The sequence below is a fragment of the Echiichthys vipera genome (genome assembly GCF_963691815.1).
Source record: "Echiichthys vipera genome assembly, chromosome: 13".
NCBI lineage: Eukaryota > Metazoa > Chordata > Actinopteri > Perciformes > Trachinidae > Echiichthys > Echiichthys vipera.
Genome location: NC_139838.1, coordinates 17,530,579 through 17,545,284, shown reverse-complemented (window position 1 = coordinate 17,545,284; position 14,706 = coordinate 17,530,579). Strand labels below are relative to the sequence as shown.

The 14,706-nt window shown below is 40.6% G+C and overlaps 1 protein-coding gene across 1 annotated transcript in view; it reads right to left on the bottom strand.

Annotated features, from left to right (window-relative positions):
• The window catches only part of atxn1a (ataxin 1a), a 92,394-nt gene that overhangs the window by 68,621 nt on the left and 9,067 nt on the right, over positions 1 to 14,706 (bottom strand). The gene's annotated exons all lie outside the window — the stretch shown is intronic.

Below are 14,706 nucleotides of genomic sequence, written 5' to 3'. Positions count from 1 at the left end.
ACATACAATCAACAACATTAATATGGAAAGCTCTCAATCGTCATCTTTGAAAATTAATCATCTCTCTTTATTTAAATACTTTCCAGCCCAAAACATCTACTGCATCAAACTCTCCTCACAACAAAGACAAAATAAAATCAACCAACCATCCAACTAAAAATAGGCACTGAAATGTTTTAAATATAAAGGATAGTAAACCGTTCTTATGCAACAGGCCTGCTCTCCAGCATGAATCTGACGCTGAAGCAGACTGTAGGTCTAATGGCTGGATTTCAGATCTTCTTACACCATATTAGAGCGAGGGGAAAAAAGATGCTGCTGTAAGAACAGGTGTTATGAGACCTCATTTAACTCCTTGACAAAAACATTTAGTCTTGCTCGCCCCCACAGTTTCATTCCTGTCAGAGTGCTCTGAATGACAAGTCAACCTATACTCTTTTTCTTGCCTGTCATGCTTTTAACTGTGGCAAGCAGAGCAGGCAGAGTAAACTTTATCGTACCAGAGGGGAAATTTGTCTTGAGTACTCTGCTGCTGCCTGTTCCTTTACATAAAAGACATTACAAGAACAACATAAAAAGGCTTAAAACAAACATTTGACATTGGAAACAGCAGCTTAAAGAAAGCCCCTGTACGAATTAAAGTGCTAAAGCGCTCGTGTATTTATTGCACAATTCTCTATAGCAGTAAGATTTAGCATTGGAGTTTAGCAGCTTGATGGAGGTGGGAACAAATGATAGCTTCAAGCAGTTTGATTTGTACTTTGGCTTCTTCTTCCTGAAGGCAAAGGTTCGTATTCACAGAAGAGGGGATGAATCTGCAATGATTTTTGTTGCTTGTTTCATGCCTGCTCTATGGGCTCAAAGTCGTTCTATTACCTTCATAGTTGTTTTGTATATTTTGGTTATTGGTTATTGACAGAAAATACTCTGCAATCGTGCATATACAGTGTTTTTGTATATCAGAGAGGAGATGGACTCATCTTAAAGTGACCAATTAAGCACAAAGAAAATAAAAATGTTTCTTTGTTTGAAGGCAAATGTTATTTATTAGACAGCATGTAAGAGTGATAGGAAAGATCAAATGTCATGCACCGCATGACACTGATGCAAAACAACACTAAACATATGTTATCTGAATGTTGGTTTGACTGAGAGGTGATTGATAGAAAGTTGATCGTTGAAAAATGTACTTCTTGCTTTGTAACTGCTGGCTTTTCCTATACAATTTGTAATAATGTATGCTGACCGAGTTTAAGTTAAAGAATGGTGGGAGAAGAATTAACCTCAAAGGAAAGGAAATAATAGAAGTAGGCAAAAACAAAATTGAATCATGCTTTTGTAAACATATTTGTATCATCCTATATCTGTAATGCACCAAGTATCCTTCTCTGGACACTGAGGTGAGTTGACCTTTAAAAGATAACAGTTATTATGGGATTCGCAGGACAACCTTAGGAAGTCACCAGCATACGTCTTCAAGCACCACGGCTGTGGCAGGTTCCTGCTGGGAGCACAGGTGCTCAGATGCACACACAAAACACACACACACACACACACACTTGGCCAGAACACTGTAGGTACCCCCTTCCAGCCCCACTGATGTACATAGCCACACACATGAAGTGCAGGTGCTCACACTGCCCCACCAGCTGTCCCTCGAGATCCTGCTAAAAGGTCTGATGACCAAGCCAGAGAGGACAAAGGAATGGAGAGACTGCAAGGAAAAGGACTGAGCAAATGCCAACACTGACAGGTGCATGTACTATGTTTGTGCGTATGTTTGTGCGTGTGTGTGTGTGTGTGTGTGTGTGTGTGTGTGTGTGTGTGTGTGTGTGTGTGTGTGTGTGTGTGTGTGTGTGTGTGTGTGTGTGTGTGTGTGTGTGTGTGTGTGTGCGTGTGTGTTTCAGGTCATGGCTCATTTCCAACACTCTGCACTTCCCTTAACCCAAATAAAGTCCGGTTATCTTTGTTTAACCTTGATTGCTAATGCTGCCTGTTTATACATGTGCGTATGTGTATGTGTGTGTTTGTATACTATGCCCTTGATGGCCTTTCACAAAGTATGAATGCAACAGGTTCATTTAAATCTGCAAAATCATCAAAAAAAAAACATAAAAATACTTCCTCCTCCAACAGAAATCTGAATACAAAACTCAAACTAGACACCATCTTGCAATGGGATCACACCTGCCCTGATGCCAAATCGGGACAGTTTTACTTCCAGCACCCTTGCTAGGACCATAAACACTTTTGAACTTGGCCTTCATTTTTATCTCAACTACACACCCATGTAGTTTTATGTCTGTATCTTGCATGGTTATAAGGCAAGGGCAGCAAAGTGGGGGGCCCCTTCCCTACTTCCAACCCCCTTGAAGTATAACACCAACACAGCAAAATATTCAAAAGGTGTCTCCAGGCACAATTCCAGCGTCGCTGTCATGGCTGTCACGGCTGTCACAGAGAGTACTGTGTCATTTCAGGTCAGTATAGCTGGTTCTTGTGACTTGTTTCGTCATTGGCATTTCAGCTGCAAGACATGAACACTGTTCTCTCACAGTCCTACAAAAGAGTGACGATCGGTTATGTAACCAAGGTCACAGGGTCAGAGCAGCTAACACAGCGTGGCCACACCCAGCCTGGCTGTTAGCATTCCATAGTGAGCTACACTGTCAATACCTGTCAGGCTGGAGATGTACAGCACTGCTGTCCTCGCTTCAGGGACCAGGCTCAGACATGTCTAGTGTGACCTCTCTTCTCTCTGCAGTTACACACAAAACGAAAATGCAAATACCCCAGGCAGATTGTAGTAAAAGATATCAAATAGTCATAAACATATTAATTAAAATGGGTTGTTAAATGTTCAGTTGTTTCTGCTGTCTCTAGGTTTTTTATTTCCCTACAAGAAAGAAAAAGGACAAGTGCTTGGTTTATATGTCATACAAGGGAAGAAATGCTTAGAGCGAGATCCCCCCCGGAGCCAAACCCCACATGATTTTTTTCCATTTTGTAAGTGCAATGCGTACACACAGGTCCTACCCGCTTGTCCTCTTTCAGTGTGCCTAGTGCTCCAGTGAGGGAACCCATGGCTCAAATACTGCTCTATTTTTAAAGACAATAGCTACCTTGGGGCGACAGTAGTAACCACTGAGACATGGTATCACTCTTAAATAAAAAATATTGCTTTAGAATTATAAAATGCAATTTTCCTGCATTTCTATATATCGTAGAGGGGAAGCATATATAACATGCAGCTATATATTTATAGAGTTCTTTTTGAATTAATGAATGAATATATTTATTTGTTTAAATCAACAATGCACAAAAAACATGAATCTTGTAAAAGAAGAAGTGATGTTTTGAGCCAAGTTATAGCAACAATTGCTTATTTCCGCCTGTAGTCCCTGAGCAGGTAAAGTGGGAACAGATACAGTATTAAAGTAAAACCCGATCCCGGATAAGCGGTTGAAGATGAGATGAGATGGAGATGAGTGACATAACGACCATAACATTTTAAAAATTGACAGAATACACTAATAAAAGCAGGGAACAAGAGCTCCACATCATGAAGTGCAAAATAAGGATCAACAGCACATACACTCTCTCTTACTCTCATTACACAATTGTTTTAAGCACAATTGTGCAGTTGCTTGTGGCAGCTTGTTAAGAATGGTGTTAGTCACTGGGATGGGCACCGTGGGGCTACAAACTGCTACAAGGTCATACTGAGATTACATTGTTGGAGGGCCCAACAAATAAAATGTGCACTCACACAAATGCACACACATGTCACAAAGAGGTTGTAGTTAGCTGTTGATGGCCACTACTAAATTATTTCTAAATATATTTCACCTCTCTCTATCTATTTGACCTTTATCAGCAAAGATGGAAACATGACACCCGAGTACATGTATAAAATACAATGTATAAACTAAAAAAGGGTTAGGGTCTTATTTATGACCCACTAGAAGTGTGTGGGTGTATGTATCTGCAGAGACACAGCCTCTGGGCTCATGTGTGTTTATCGCCCATCTAATAACTGCTCGCAGGGTAAGCAGCCCTCTGATTCCCACCTGCCGCTTTATTACGCCCCTCTCTCTCAGCGTCTCATACTGACACAAAGGGTACAAGGTATAACTCGAAGTGCAGCAACTTCCAGCAGGGTTGTGTGGAGGTGCGTGAGCTCATAGACTTGAAGTTAAACAACGTGAAACAACCCAAAAATACTGTTTTATTCCCCTGATGTACTGCTTTGTCCTCACTGAACGGCACTCCCTCTCTTTATTCACTCTCTAGCTCGCATATATCATATTTAGCTCTTGTACTGTCAGTCTTTGCATCAAAATATCAGAAAATAAATGTCAGTTTAATAAGCAGACAAAGTTCAATCCAGTGAATCGCTGCCAACAAAACCAGTTGCAAAAGTTTAAATGAGGACAGTGTTACTGTGGTGACCGTTTCTATGAAAAAGAAGGACTTGTGCATTAGCCTGAACACACACACACACACACACACACACACACACACACACACAGTCTTGGTTCAGGGAGTTCTAAGTGCAATCCCTTTTGACACGTACTGTACGAAACCCTCTCTCACTCACGGATTAAAACAGATACAGTACACGCACACACGCACACACGCACACCCACACACACACACACACACACACACAGGAGTGCCCCGAGTGTCTATACATGATTAAAAGACTGAAAGTGGGGCAGGCGCACAGTTCTAGCTCTGCGAAATTACTGCAGTTCCTTCCCGCCCACCTCGAACACTCACTCACTCACACACACACACACACACACACACACACACACACACACACACACACACACACACACACACACACACACACACACACACGCACACACTCCCACAAGCTCTTTGTCCAGTAGTTGTGCTCCATGCCCCCCCCACACACACACACACACACCACATAGCATTGGTTCAATAATTGAGTGATTCCCCTGATGAAGCAGCAGGGGAGAGGAAAGCACAAGAGCCAACCAGCTATTGGAGCTGGCCACAAGAGATGGCAAAATGTTTCAAATATCAGCCCCTCCATTCCATTCACCGTTAATGTCTTACTGGTATTTTGCACTTAACAGGATGGTGGACATTATTATTTCATAACAGCATTTGTTACACCCAAAAAATGAAATATTACGTTCCTCACCATGGACTGAGTCAGGGTCAATGCTGATAGGCTGTCAAGGCTGTTAATTATAAGTGCTTCACTGTGAATATAATCTGGTTTCATTGTATAGTGTTGTATATTTTAAAAGTAGCTTATTATACAAAGGTTTTCAGATAAGTGCAAATTAAAGGATCAATTAAAGGATTAAAAAGTATTTTAATTTTCCCCAGTAATCTGGGGAATTGAGAGGCCTAATTAAAGTCAAATGAGTCCTCATGCAGTTGATGCACAATTGCAAAATGCTGCTTACTGAGATATTACTTGGAAATAGCATAGTCAGACCTAATTTAGCTCTTGCATCACTGTGATAATCTGTATCTTGTTATCTACAATATTGAGGGATCATCTGGACATTATTTTGTGACCTTTGAACTTTTTACTGGGAAACAACATCTGCAAACTTTGTAGGCACTAAAAATAGCTTTCACAGAATCCAGATGACATTCTGCATTCACAGACTGAAAGACAAACATATTATCTGGTTAAGTAAATCTTTTTATTTAGATATCTAACAAACATGAGGCAACACTCAACATTTAACCCCTGGTGTGAATTCTTTCGATGAATTGTAATTCTCTCTTGAAAGATTAAGTGTCAATGAAGAAAGTGTTGATAATTGGAAGTTTTTGTTATTTATTGCTTTCTTATGGACAATATGGCAGTATTTGAGTACCTTAACTTGTACAGTAAAGCTGTTTCTTGACCACAGATGCCAAGTTAGCGTAGGTACACACTCGAATTATGGCCAACGAGCCTATGAATGTTTAAAATTTTCAAAATAAATTAGAGAAATTGTTTTTTTACTGCATTAAACTCCTAATGCAAGTTGTGTTTAACTTAAAGATCATTAAGGTAAATTCATCTGTTTATTTTAATGATGCATCACAAAATATGCTATGTTTTAAAAGTGACAAGTCGTCACACAGTGAGAAATCATAAATCATTCAGGCCTAAAGTCTGAAAGGTGATGAGAGATTCCCACCCCTCGATTTCAAGACACATTTTGTAAGAAAGCAATTCAATTCAGCATTTTTCTATGTTCCCAAAAGAAAACCTAACAGCATCCTTAAAAGATGCTCAGACATATTTTAGCAAGGTCCGGCTCACACTGAGTCATACACAAATGTTGAGAATCAGGCTGGAAATCTTCCATGACTCACCACAGCTTGGTCTGGGGGGACATGGCTGAAATTACTTTTATATTCAGTTGCATGGGTCTAGAAAAATAAGTGCTTGGTATATACCGCATTGGGCTCAAATTGGCCTTTGCATGATATTCCCACATGCTAAAATCCCCATGAACCACAAATCAGAAATCAAAGTTACTGACATGAGTTGAACTTTGTAGTGGAGATGTAAAAGTGACACTGTTGCAAGTTACAAATCTCAGCAGCTGAAGGTAATACTGGTAAACCTGACAGCCTAGGCTGAGCCACATCTGGTCAAAACCTTTTTCTTCTTTTTTTTTTATGTCTCACAGGGCATACACACAGCAAAGCGTATAAATGAGCACAGGACACAAGCTTACTACTTTTACGAGGCATTATGAAACTGCGCCTCAGTTTTAAAGGATTAGAAGTAAACAACAACAATATAAACCCTATAAATCTCCTCTCTAAAGCTGGACCAGAGCAGACTGAGCAGTATTACTATTGGTGGACACTAATCATGTGTTGCTCTTGGCAAACACGCTTAGAACAGAGAAAAGCCTTTGCAAAAAGTTCAAATAAAAACCTGCAAATCCAGCAGCTTCTTAGCAGCCTTGTGAAAGGTTTCAGAGAATCAGCCCATAGGGTGTCTGTGGGATAGGGGACTGTTTTGTGGGATTGAAAGGGCACTTTTGCAATGTGAATCTTTGCTCTTCTGGATGTTCCCAGATTTTGATTGATCATTTGGCTGAAATTGGATGAATCCGTTTCAACATCACCACCAGATACACAGAAAACGTAGGTGCAACACCACAAATGATAAATACAGACAGCCAGGGGGTCACATTGATAAAGCCTACCTTTTGCTTGTTTGCCTACAAGAATTGAAACATACATTTTAAATGCTTGGGTATTTGAATTACTTGTGTAAATACCTACATTTTAAAAACAAAGCATAAAAAGCAAAGAGAACACACCCTGACACTTTCAAAGTTAGACCACAGGCTGCAGTGGCCTTTCTCAATAGGGGAACTGACACAGAGCAATATTTTGCAAGCCTTTTTCTTAGGTAACCCTGACATGTGTAGTTTCCTCACTGTCAATATATTGGTATTACCTAGATGACCAAATATAAACAGAAGCAGTAAGAACTACTAACCTTGTTGAGTAACACCTCCTCAAAACTCAGATGTACAGCCAACCTCCAAAACAAACACCTGCCTTGTGCTCATGCACAATAACAACATCTGCTGTTAGCTATAAGGTGCTTTTCTTCCACTTGTTATTAATGTATCAACGTTCTGCCATGTCTTGCTGATGAAGCAGTATATATTCACACTAAAAAAGATGTGTGATGCACAGAGATGAGTGAACATTGGAAACAATGCCTGAATCACATCCTCGATGACAGCATAGTTCTTGAGTGTCTCATAAGAAACTGAATGATAAGCAGTAAGTGCAAACTACAGGTCACTGTCAATGCACGAGGAGGGTATCAGCAGCTGATCAGTGTCACAGTGAATCAAAGTGGCCCTCACATAGTTCAGCGTCAATCTAGTTCGGAAAAAGGTCATGGAGTTCAGGTCAGTCTGACCAAACCTCAATCCAGCTGTGTGTGTGTGTGTGTGTGTGTGTGTGTGTGTGTGTGTGTGTGTGTGTGTGTGTGTGTGTGTGTTACCACTGGGTTTCCTTCAGAGGCCCAGAAATCTTGGCTTGCCCTCTTCTAAAGATACTATCTTGTGTGATATGTGTTAAAGCCAAAGTTATTACAAACCAAGCAAACAACTTTTTCATTTTCCTCATTTGGAAGTTATCAAGGTGAAGGAGGACCTTCACCAAGCAATCTACTAAAGAGCCTCTCCTTTTATCAACAGTATAATATTGATTAATCAATCACATCCAAACCTGAACTCAGAAATGTTGAAGACCCTGTCACAGGTTAGATTTTCTCAAGCCTGAAAACAGAGCCAAGAGGAGGTGATGAAGTCTAGTTTTCTCTCAGAACACATAAATTACAATATGATACATGATTATTGATTTTGCCCAACATTGTCAAAAATAAACTGCCTACCACAGGTTTAAGTCATATACTATGACAGTGAAGAAACGTATACAGCCAGCGTATTTAAAACAAACAACCTCCAAGTGGCCCAGCAGAATCAGATCATGTATAATGATTCCCAAAGTGTGGACCAGGGCCCCCTGCTTGGCCATGAAGGTACTGTAGATGGGTTGCGACAGGTCATTAATAAATAAGTTTAAATTTTGTAATTAAGTTTGAAATTACCATAAAATATTTATGATTAATTGTTTACATTTTAAATAGTAATCAGATCTAATTAAACAAAGCCATGGGATTTAAATGATGTGTTAATTTACATGTATCTTGCCTATTATCCAGAACATATATTATCTCATCATTGGCGGGGAAGCGAAATTGACGGAATCTCATCATACATGGGGAAAGTGTTGAACTCTCAACAAGCAAATCATAAGAAATCACAACGAATCTGTGACAATAAAAAGGACTCATAGAAAATACTGTACTGCCCCGTTACTGAAATGAACTGAAAAAAATATAAATAATAAAGAAAAAATACTTCATTTTAGTCTCGACTCTTGATCAGAGGTGTGATTAAAGGTTTGAGTGTATCTTTTTCTTGAAGATCTTCAGATTTCAAAATGGGCCGGGCATTCTTAAAATTGGGAAGCTCTGATAGAGGCTATACTTTATATTGTTTCAAATAGAAAATCAGTGTGTTTTTTTACCAGATTCGCTTGAGTCTCAGAGAGAAAACAGACCAGACGCTGCAAAATTACTGCAGATCATGTCAGAGCGAGCCCAATAGGTTAACAATGTCGCCCGATGCAAGTGGGCAGCGCTTCCCAGCGCTTCCAATGGCTGTCTGGGTCTGCCCATCTATTAGAAATAGCCTAGTATTACTGGTGTTTGTGATTGTGTTCTTTAAATTCCATAATCATAATGAGCTTACTTGTAGTTATGTGTCAAAACAGAAACTGAGAGAGACAAGCAGACACACACACAAATTTTAAGTAGGCTGCTAAAAATGCTTAGTCCATCTACATTTTAAGATCTGGCCCAACTGAACTTGTAATTGAATAGCCCTGGCATACTGAATGTCTTTTGAGAAACATGCACATGAATACATTTTAAGATAATAATAGGACTTTTATCTGATCTTCTCTGGTACCGCTGATTACCACTGTTGTGTCTTGTGGTAGAAAACCCCACATTTAAATTCTTTTCATCTCAAGCGACACTCACACAATTAACTGGTAGCGTTCTTGGGGTGGTATCTGAAGGATGTAGTTTTACTGTCAGCTCAGTACAGTAGAAAAACATATACTCTTATGAAATTCATATACAGTAAGTCTGGGTACTAAATTGGCGATGGCAGCTGTGCTCTGTTTAAGTTTGATGTCCCGAAACAACATGAATTTTGCATGCTCTTACTCATAATGTCCCCACCCTTGACGCACACACACAAATTCTCTTTCCCCTCCCCACAAAGCGGACCAAAGGTAAGTAAGTGTAAATGGTATCCATGAAGTGCCTCCTAAAAGGTTTACGCTGCCTCTGTACTCTTACCCCCCACCCTATTATGAGTTGTCTACAGTAAGGTAGCGTGTCCTGTCAGATTGCAAATGCACTCTGCTATCCATCTCAAATAGCCACACAAGAGGTAGCGTGGGGGCAACTCGCTAGCTGAGCTAATGGCGCGTTATGTAGCATTAAACCATGGTGACTGGGTGCTCGCTTTAAAAACAAAAGCACTGGGGTGAAAGAAGAAGGGGGAGAAAAGCATCTTTTCTCTCAGATAAATTGTATGCTTTTGGGTTTTGAGGTTAATTGATGGTGAGTGGTTTGATAGTGGGCGGGGAGGTTGATGTTGTTTTTTAGGTTAGTGCTCACATATGACAAGCAGGTGTAATAAGAGCCCTCTCTGAATCTGTCTTGAAGCAGGATGTTTTCAAGTGCTATGAGATTTATTATAGTACAATATCACACAATATTGTCACACGATGAAGTAAATGTGGCATGGGAACTCAATTTTTTTTTTTTAAATCAGAGTAGCACTGCTTATTTATCGGGAATGCTATCAGAGAAAAACAGTGGTGAGCAAACAATAAATATCAACAACTGACAATAAAAGTTAAGCCCAGTCATTCTTTCTTTAGGGCACTTAATCACTTTTATGGTCTTCACAATACCCACATATTAACATTCAAGTTACAATTTGAATTAAAACCTCAATGTGAAGACAACGATGGTTTGGCATCAACAGTAGTGTTGTTACTCTAGTACACATTCAGACCACCAAACAACTGACACACTGCACATAGTACATACATGTTTATCACATACAGTATGTGTAAACATGTTTTTGAGATTACGAGCAATGACAGTCATTTGTTTCCTTTCTGCACAAGTTAGCAAATTAGACCTTCAGTGACATGTGGGTTAAAAAGTTCTGTGATAATGATGATTTCAAAACCGCCTGATACTCTAAATATGCCTTATGTATTTTTGGTCTGATGAGGATGCCTAGAAATTTCCCATTAGGTCAACCTTCTTCTCCGGCCTCAGGTATTTTCCCTGGGCAAGCCCCTGAAATGGGTTTGTACACTAGCATAAACAAAGCTGCACAAAGTGTGTGTGTGTGTGTGTGTGTGTGTGTGTGTGTGTACACGTGTGCGTGTGCGTGTGTGTGTGTGTGTGTGTGTGTGTGTGTGTGTGTGTGTGTGTGTGTGTGAGTGTGTGTGTGTGTGTGTGTGTGTGTGTGTGTGTGTGTGTGTGCGTGTGTGTGTGTGAGTGAGTGTGTGTGTGTGTTTAGGCTATGTGTTGTACGTCTATGCAAATATCTGCTTTGAATGTCTGCATATCGTGCAAGTTGTGTTTGAGACTGTCAATAAGCATGTCTCGTCTTGTTCTTGTCTGCTGGCTGTACAGAATCTGGACGAGGGTTCCACACATTATGTGTTTCTTAAAAAAGAGCGTACAAATGTGGCTCCTTCTGCATAACTCAGCCATTTTGCAGCCACATTACCTCCCCCATTGTGGCATTTAATAGTGGATGACAGTGTCATAGAAGCAGACCTGGCCAGACCACAGTGAAACCTCCCATTAACCTAATTTATCTGTGTCATAGCTTACCGACCCCAGCTACACACTCACCCTCGAATACGCTGATGGACCTGCTCTGTGGCAAAAACACAAGCCGGAATTGCGGCAGACACAGACACATGCACACAAACCAAAATATCTAACTGCATACAATCGTGGATACACACAAACGCGCTGTACTCACATAGCATGCATAGTTAGACCAGTTTGACCAGGCCATCCTAAAGCAATGAGTCAAATTTAACAAATAAGAGTTGAAACCAATGTATGAGAGTGAACATGATTATATAACAAAGATAACTATGAAAGTAATATGAGGTGCATAAATGCTGGCATTTCTACACTAAAAATAACCCTTTGTAATGTCTTTAAACTTTAAATGTAAGAGCACAGAGCTATTGAATTTTCTTTATTTTATCTGTGCAGCACCATAAATGACCCTCGACAAAAATGAATTCCGTGACTGCCATATTTCTCTTGCACTGTGCTTTTGTAACTGCACTCAAAGCAGGGGTGATGCCACCCTTTTAAAAACACGTCCATGTAATTTATAGCTCCAATTTAGTCGCCTCTTCTCAGAAAACGATGTAAACAATTGTGTAACTTCCGAGGGACACTTTGGGGCTTATCAGGCAGTAGCAGCAAGCCACTGGAGGAACTTTGTGAAAATATAATATCATCAAAGATTCAAGTCCAGGATTGTGAAAGAAAAATAGAGAAAGAGACACTCATCACTCATCACTCCTGATACTGTAATTGGTGATGGGCTCATGGGACTCATGGGCCGGCAGGGAACATCCCGGCTCACTAGGTCTGATCTCTTTCGGCAGTGTTTTAGCACACCTCCCCGACTGTCATAGCCAAGTGTCCCTGTTCTGAAGTCATGAGCTTACAGTACTACATAGCTAAAGGCAGGGCCAGAAATAATAGCCAGTAGCCAGCGGTAGGCAGCCAGCGAGTCAGACAGCCACATGTCCAACCAGATGAGGCTGATCCAGCCAGCCAACCATCCAGTAAAAAAGATTAACTTACAAAGCCACAACTACCAGCCAGTCAGCCAGCCGGACAGACAGACAGATCAAGAAGGCCAGCAATCCAGCCACGCATCCAGCAACTTGCTCCATTCAAACCACACCATAGTTTGGAGAGGAAATAGTTTCAGCCTTACAGACACTGTTTTAAATATTGTCTGTTGTTTAGTTGCACAGGCTTGACTCAACGTGTCCTCCACTGCCCACTCATGCCCCCTGACCATATGTTCACTCTAGTCCAATTCATAAACCAATGTTAGAAGGGGGTGGGCGGTGGGGGGCAGAGATAACAACTGGTCGTAGACAGACTGGAATTCAGGACTTCATTGCACATGCCACATCACCAACCATCAATGGAATGAGATGTCTGAGGATGCATTGCACTGATGTTCCCCTCACTGCCATGTGCTATGTCTTGACATCAGCTACCGCAGGAGTAAACAGTAGTAATGGAAACCAAGCTTGTGCCAAGAACAACATTAGTGAAGGGTGGGTTTTGGTATTCCAGGGATTGTTTCTATCACTGGCCATTTTCCTGTTATTGAATTCCTCTCTCTCAATGCATATCCTCCTGGCTCACACTTAAGTCATTGTTGATACCCTACCCACACTCTCTCACCTTGCAGCTGAGGATCTGGACGCTTCGCTTCCAACAACTGAGGTAGAAACACCAGTAAAAATCTTAAGGTTATCATACGTAAGTACAAGTTTGTATTTAAAGTCAGTATTCAAGTACAACAAATATGTATTTTGATTATATACAGTGCTCCCCTAAATGAACTCGAAATAGGTTTTAAATCAGCAAAAAAATCCATTAGTCACACCGTTGAATGTGATGGTAATGACCAGGTAATAGAAATCGTCATATTTGTGCTCCAATATACGTACATGACCCTAATTCCTAGCATTCTTCTGTCATCTCTCTTCCTCATCACTATCTATCCGGCTGTGTCCCAAGTTGTCAGCTTATCCTTGTCCCAGGCCTGGAGCTCTATGGGGAACAGAAGAGTCTGCAGGAGCTGTCTGACTGCCAGTCAGTGTCAACTCCTCACTGTAATCCTCTACTGCCTTTGATAAGGATAAGGCAGAGTAGAGAAGAGAAGAGAAGAGAAGAGAAGAGAAGAGAAGAGAAGAGAAGAGAAGAGAAGAGAAGAGAAGAGAAGAGAAGAGAAGAGAAGAGAAGATGTTTAAACTAGAATTACTGCCTTGTGGTTGTATTCCTCCACCAACCAGTAAAGTTGCACTTTACTTCCAAACCATCCAGACTTACATAATATATGTAGGGAAGACTTTGAAGGAATTTGATGAAAGGTTTTATGGCTACTTCACACACATCTTCAACGCTGCAGCACAGAAGTTCTATACAATCACCACAGTTTCAAGATTAGTTCAACCAGTTCAGCATCTTACAAAATTATCTCCCCTTCTCTCTGACATCAGTTCATCATTGAGTCCATGTGGACGTTTGTGGCACCTCAAGGCATTCCTGAGATATGGCGTTCACAAGAACGGATGGACAGACAAGCCAAAAATATCATACCATACAAAAAAGGCATAAACTTTTCTGGAAGACAAATAAAACAAGGGCAAAAATAAAAACAAAATGTTTAAAGTTGATGAGAGGTGATGAGATGATTAGACTTAGAGAATAACCACCTCATCCCAGGGTCTTTTTTCAGGAAATTCAGTCAAAAAGCCATCAAGACAATTTTTTTGGTGTATGAACTATTAACGCAGATTTTCCGGGGAGTCGCTAACAACCTGCCGTGTCTAACACGGATTAGCTCGGGGCAGTAAGATAAACGCATTAAAACAGCTTTTCTAACCACTATTACTGCTCCAAATAATCTCTGCAGTAGCATGATAAGAGTCCTAACACATAAAACGAAGCACCAACAACGTAGTTAGCGAACCCGGAGTTTAGTAAAAGAGTGTTTTGAAAGACTTCTCAACTGGCCCCGATACCAGTTGCGTGTACTAAAGTTCATTCAAGTCGATTACCAAATAAAATCCAAAAGGAAGGAGCCAAATGATTATTTATTCCAGAAAAAAACTCCAGGTGAAATAAGTTAATAATAGATGGTAAAAGGCTAGGAAAAGTCCCAGACAGCATCTTGCCCTGCAGCACCGAAACATTACGTGAGATCTCAGGTGGCGGGTATTGCCGGAAGACGCACAGCA